Genomic DNA, 7,246 nt, shown 5'->3' on the forward strand with positions numbered 1-7,246 from the left:
TACAATTTTGCAACTCCATTTATCCTGCCTTGGTAGCTTTCGTCCCACCATTAGCTATTTCTCCTTCCCCCAAACCCCCGTGGTTTTCCAAACATTTGTCGTACCTAAAAAACAAAAAAGCAAGGCTTTGCAAAAAATATCAAAAATCCTGATCTCTACTTGACTTTGTCCGTTACTCCTCTATCCGCTCCCAATTTCTTACTGAAAATAATCAAACCTATAATCAATACCTTTCCATCTTTTTCCCAGTCAACTTTTTCTTCTAAACACTACTACACCGTATCCCTATTATATACCGCACGCTAATCACATATTCTTATCCCCTTCCACAGAGAGAGTCGTTTTGGAAAGAATGTCTTTTATTGACGTTTTATACTCAGCTGGACCTGATAAGGTGCCAAGCTGCATTTTAAAACACTGTGAGCAGAATCTGTCATTTCCGATTACTCATCTTTTTACCTTATCAATCTCTTTGCCTTGCCTGACTGGAGTCTGTAATGAGTCAGTGGCATTGCCAAACCATCAGCTATTCCTAATCTTCTGGAACATCATAACCCTCTCTTTAATTGCAACATCTCTGCAGTTCCCTAATATCCCCTTCTCAGCATGGGTTCAACCGATCTTCTTGAATTCTCATACTTGATTAATCGGGGGTTTCGGTACCGTCTACAAACCGACGTTATATACACACATTTCAGCAAGGCTTTCGATTCGGTAAACCATTCAGTGCTTCTACGTAAACTTTCTTTTTTCCAAATAACCTAAAGTGGATAGAGTCGTAACTATCAAACCGCACCCAACGAGTTATTTTTATGAATGGCCTATTTCATATTGTTGATGATACTTCTGGTGTTCCTCAAGGGAGCAACCTTGGACCTTTGCTTTGTACTTTTTGTAAACGACCTACCTGAAGTTATATCTTACTCTTCTATTTTTATATAAGCCTATGACGTTAAAATCTGTTTCTCCTATTCTGATTGGTACCTTCATTCACACCTTCAATTTGACCTCAACGAATGTGGTGCGACAGTAATCCCCTTTTCCCAAACCATACAAAATGCAAACTTATGTCTTTCTACCGTTCCTCCCCGCATCTTGTCTGCTATAGCTTTAGTAATCAAAACCTAGACCGCATTACCACTTTAAATGACTTTGGAGTCCTTTTCGATCATATACTATGCTTCAATAGTCATATTACTTCAATGGTTAACAAAGCCGAGGGTGTCCTCGCTTTTAAAAAGAGATGGTCCAAAAGATTGGACGACCCCTACACTACCGAAACACTGTATGTAGCTTAGTCCGCACTACGAGGTGCCTCAAACCATTATCGAATCTGTACAAAAGCATTTTCTCATCTTTGCACTGCGTAATCTTGACGGTATTCCGGTAGACTACTACCATCTTATCGATGCAGACTTAAATAAATCGACTTGCCGTCATTACAACACCGCAGAACTTGCAATGCCATAATATTTGTTCATAAGCTTCTTTCGGGTCTCGTCTGAATCCCTTCTATCCTATATAGATTTAATCGTTCCATCAAGATTAACACGCTTATTCCGACCTTTGCGATTGCCTTTGTGCAGGTCAATTTATGCCCAACATGAACCTCTTCGTGCACTGTGTAGGAATTACAAAAGCCTAAATAATATTTTGTAATTTAAAATACATATTAGTGCTCTTCCGATTAGTAAGACATATTAATCATTAGACTCGTAATTATACTCATTTATTGTACCTTCTTTTATAGATAGTTGTTGTAATTGTTACCCAACTAAATAAATATATGTAAAGTGCGTCGGTGATTTAAACAGCTTTTTAACATTGCCGGCCGCCAGATCGATGCACAGAATAGTAGTATCGGGGGTATAACCGCAGTATAGAGCCATCTAACTGACATGCCACATTGCGCCCAATGGCTTTCCGGCAGGGGTAGTTAGTCTTTTAATCTGGCTTTCTGTCCAGAATAACAACGGAGTATTGACCTCTTGTCGCGGGTACTGGCACTCTTTGATGGCAGGACGATCGCGTCCGACAATGGTAACTATGGTTACTGCTATGCCGGACCACAGACGATACTAGGACTGCGCTGAGGTTGAACTAACGGAGGTTATCTGCTAGTTGATAGTGTAGTATTACGAGACCTATTCAAGGAGGTAGGAAGTAGAACCCTGACGGTACAGGTTGCGTTGATAACGGATTTATTCTTAAACAGATTACATGATTGTATACTACTTGGAACACGGAAGCTTAGTGTAGTGAGTAGTAAAATGAAATATATTCTAGAGTAGGTCAGTGAATTTTGATTATGGTATCAGTTTGCGTAGTTGGCTCGGTTGACACTGCAAAATGTGCTGACCGCTTAGGAGGGTAGTCAGTGTACCGTCAAGTTAATCGGTGTCCTACATATCTTCTTGCTGCTGCTGAACGCACCCTTTTGCAACAAAGATGTCATTGCCATAGGAACTGAAATTGTGCCCCAGTAAAAATTGATCATATTCCACTTCTATAGTATGTGGACTTTCTAAACAATGCTTGGATATTTCTTGGTTAAATTTAGAAATGTTACCAAAAATGTAGAATTCTTGTAGTTTTGAAGTCGATGAAAAATCAGTCCTATTTTAATCTTTATTTCTTTTGCAGAATGTACTTAAGTTAGCCGCAAGGAACCATTATTTGTAGAGGTTGATTCCCGTATGGGGGAGTCAGTCCCGATATGTTTTGATTGGCTACATGTATTTTCCACCGTCCACCGGAGTTTTATTCTTCGTTGGCTCACAGGCAGGGTTCGGTCCTGCAAGACCGTCTTCGCGGTCCTCCAAAATAGGTCTGGTTTCCGCCGGACCAGTGTCCTTTGTGTAACAGTGAATGATGCCGTTGTTGACTGACTCCACCAGTGGCCAGTGATCCACAGCCTTCAACCTTATGAGCTGTAGACAAGCATCTTGTGCATGCTCCTACTTGAATAATAGATTGGCGCCGCGACTTAGGATCCATTTCCTGAAATCGGTTACACGACCTTAAGTGAAACTGATATTACTGATCATTTTCGCTGGTGCATCCGCTAAATTTTCCAGTACACCTAGAGTCTGTTTTCCAGTGCACCTTGCTTTGTTGGGTGCTGGTCATGTTGAGCAAAATTGGGTACGAACAATAATCAATAGAAAATTCAATTTACTTTTACAAACTCCCGGCGCTGTGTGGCGGTAGACAGGAAAGTATGTAACAGGTAATTTGCAGCTTTTCCGAACCTATAAAATATATACATATTCTTGATCAGGATAACTAGCCGAGTAGGTCTAAGAAGTTAAAATTAAACAGCGCCCACTCTAGTGCCCACAAACCGGGCAAAATCGACCTATGAACGCTTATATCTCGGAAACTATAAATGCTTAAAAGTTGGGACTAAACATGTAGATTATATTTCAGAAGAGTGCCACGCCCACAAACCACCCAAAACTCTGGCGCCCACATTTTCAAAGATTTTATTTTTATTTTATTTTATGAGCAGCCAAAATGCACCAAAAGGAGGATGGTAGTTCATGGTAGAGTTGTACCTCTAGAATACAAAAAAAATCTAAAGTTTTAAATAGATGTTTTTTAATAGATTTTTAAAATAAATTTTTTTGGTATCTCCTTGTTTTTAATTATATCTTGAGTTGCGCTGAACCGATTTAGGTAGCAAATATTTTAGTTTACAATTAAAGTGTCGCCCTTTAATTTTGTCATATAAATGAATAGGCTACATTGAGTATATTATGAGCTACAACACGCCAAGCTTTGAAAATTATTTTTCAATAGTAGTAAAATAACAGATGTGCTTGTCGGGCTTGCAAATTAATTGATCATTAATTGCTCTTTAGGGGTTACTAATGTCTGTCTTGCTCGCACTTACGAAACATTTTTCAGTCTGCTTCTAATGAATGAGCCAAACAATGACGTCATTCTAAAGTTGAACTAATGTAGCAAAAAAAACTCAGCTACAAAAATACCAAGCATCAATCAATATTCTTTTGGCAAAAGCCGTATTTTACTAAAAATATCAAGGCGATAAAAAAAGAGATAGATGTTATGCATTACCATAAATTACAAAGCAAATTGCAGAAGCGTTGTTGTCTGAACAGACTATTACTCGGTAATTTTTAAACTGATAACACTGGTAAATTGTATATGTGTGCATAATTTCCATATGTATGTTTTGCTAGAAAAGAAACCATTTATGTTCATTCTGAATTCCAGTTCATACATTATGAGTATCAAAATCAGCATATTTGAAAAATTCGTGAGGATCAAAAATCATACAGAAGTTGGTTGAGTTTGGAAAAGAGACGCAAGCCATTCCATTGGATAAGCGGATTGCTATTGTCCTTTAATGGCCAAATTATTCGGCATTTCGAAAACCAAAATTTTTAACATATGAGTTGAAGGATATAGCTATTACTGATTACAAACTGCAGGACCTAAATTAACGAAGATAAGCCACTAGGCCAGGAACACTCATTTGGTCGCTGAAGCGAAACCCTCATTTGTGTGAATATGATATAAGAATTTCACTAGTCGAAAAGTCGTATTCCTTGTAGCATGGTCTTACTGTGAGTCAGCTGGGTATTTTGACTAAAGCCTAGTACTCAGGTCAGCTAAAAGTTTCACTAGTCGAAAAATCTTATTCATTGTAGTGGGACCGAAGTTTTCTAAGTTCACCCGCAACGCATGTGGCATGGTCTTACTGTCAAGCAGCTGGGCGTGTTGCCAAACGGAAAAGAAATCAATTGGAGCAATTTAAAAAAGAAGAGCCTGCTGGTGCACAAAGAAATTAAAATAAAAATAAATGAAATGTTCAACGAATGTTTTTATTTATGTTAATTAGAAGTGTAAGGCTTCCTTCTCGTCCCACGGATGCTTCGCGATCTTTCCCCCGCCATCTGTAGTCCAGCTCCGAGTCCCAATAGGCTGGCCAATAATGGCTGGTGATGGGTCCTCCAGCTGTCCCGAAGCGGGCGACCATATTTTCTCCTCCCTACAGAAGCCGACGCGTCCCACTTTAGCTGTCAAGTAGCTGGTGGAGGTGCAGTCCTCAATGGAGAGCTCGTCGGAGATCGAAAGATGTTCCATGTTCCTTCCCACTGGGATTCTTTAGTGGATCTTCTCCAAAGCTTCAACTACTCTGCGGACTTTCCCCGTTGTGGAATTGATTCCTGTCGGTCAAGTCCCACAACAATAGGCAACAGCTTGGATTAGGCGTCCTTTTTCATCTGCACTGGCCTCCTTTAGCCGTTTTAGGTGTTTTTCTTATTCTTTCGGCCGCGGCTAACGGCGTTCATCGAAAATTCACTCGTAAAATATGGTATTTTTTCTGGTATTTCATCAGCTTATCTGAGTACCGCGCTGAAAAACAGACCCGACGAAAACCTTTAGCTGCCTGTTTGCCTCTCGGTCACTCCTATGGTTAGCTCGCGCTTAGTGTAGTGTAGTAGTATAGTATAGAAATATACTTTTAATAGTACAACTTAAACTTGTGGGCATAACCTATTTTCTTTGCGAGGACACGTTCGGCAGGAAACCCATGTAGGGAGCGAAGTCTCACACGATATACTCCTTTTCAATGTGCTCTCCATTGGTTCACCTCCAGCACTTCTGCTTACTTGCCCTGCTGTGGTAAAGTTTCCTGTGGTTCAAGCCCTATAAAACTGGGGGACCCTCAATATCTTAAAATAGGCCTACTTTTTCTTTTGCACTACACTCCTGCATGCGTTTGTCTCGTGGTTTTTGGAACACCGCTAACGGCGGTCATCGGAATTCTCTCACTAAATCTGGTATATTTCTGGTGTTTCCTTAGCTCATCTGTGTACCGCGGTGAGTCACAAACCCGACGAAGAGCGTTATAGGCGCTGCACACAGCTGCTTAAAATCGCCGTTGCATTTCCTTCTCAAGAAATCGCGAAACGCCAAGTAGCAAAATCAGCTAGACTCGTAAAAAATACTGAATAAAAACACTGAATTACTGAATCGATTTGAATGTGTGGTTCCATTTTCCGCTGAAACGTGGGGAAGGGACTTTTCCCCTCTCGCTTCTGTGTATTTCTTGTGGAAGAAAAAGTCGCTGAAGCGGTGTGAGAGATTGAATAACTCCCTACAAATTGCAGCGGCAGTTATTCGAGAAGGCCTGCCGGCTCCATAGAGTAGTAAACTATATAGAGCAACCATTTGCGTCACACAATACTCCCACAATACTCCCTATTTAATTGTCGCTACGCTTGCCTGCATGGAAATATCATCCTTGATCAATTTACAAATAGCAATGAAATATGTATTAATTTAGCGCTGAAAACATTCCACATGCTGACGTTCCAATTTGATTTAGTTTGGCGTTGCTTTGCATTTTTTCAGAGCATTTCCAATCTGCCAATATGGACCTTGAGGGTAAAAAAAACGGAAGTTCTTCTGCTAGTGCTGCAGGAAGTCGTCCAGCAACCTGACAAAGGCTGGTGATGGCTCCTCCAGTGGGGATCAACATCCGTAGTAATACATGTACAGCTTCCCTCAGCGCAACCATCACCTTATCCTTAGCTGGCAAGTATTACACATTATTAGCATTTCTGCTTAAAGTATAATTTTATTAGAAGAACGTAACCAAATTCGTTTATACCCTTTTTTTCATAGAGTCTGTTGATTGGAAACGGCTGGTATTTTTGACAAATGTAGAACTCCGATTCCCACAGAGTACATTTACCATCTACCATCTGATAACCGCTGATCTAAAGACCTGTTGCTTCTGAGCCTTCCATTTTCAATTTTTGCTTCCGTCATAGAGTAAGAATATATATCTATGCCGCTCTCTTTGGAGACTTTGCCAACGATGCCACCCAGGCGAAAAACGATAATATTCTTAGTATTTAAAATGTTTGATGTGACCTTGTAATTCTATGCCGCGGTGGGTTTTATGTGAAATTATATATCTTCACCGCTTTCACTCACTGTTTTGTTTTTGTAACCTCACCACTTTTGCTGTTGCTTCGCACTTGTTGGGTGTGTTGGGAAATCGAAGTTAGCTTCGAACTTGACTTTGAATTGCCTCTCAGCAGAGGTTGCGCAGAGGTTCGGGCAAAGCAAATGGTTGCTCTGTATAGTTTATTACTCTATGTATATGGAGGATGGTTCTCTGTGGGAAGAGGGTAATACATTCTTTGCAAGGTCACGTCCTGTAGGAAATCCATGTAGGAAACGAAATCCCACCCGGCATGCTCCT

This window comes from Drosophila suzukii, chromosome 4, assembly GCF_043229965.1.
Source record: "Drosophila suzukii chromosome 4, CBGP_Dsuzu_IsoJpt1.0, whole genome shotgun sequence".
Classification (NCBI taxonomy): Eukaryota; Metazoa; Arthropoda; class Insecta; order Diptera; family Drosophilidae; genus Drosophila; species Drosophila suzukii.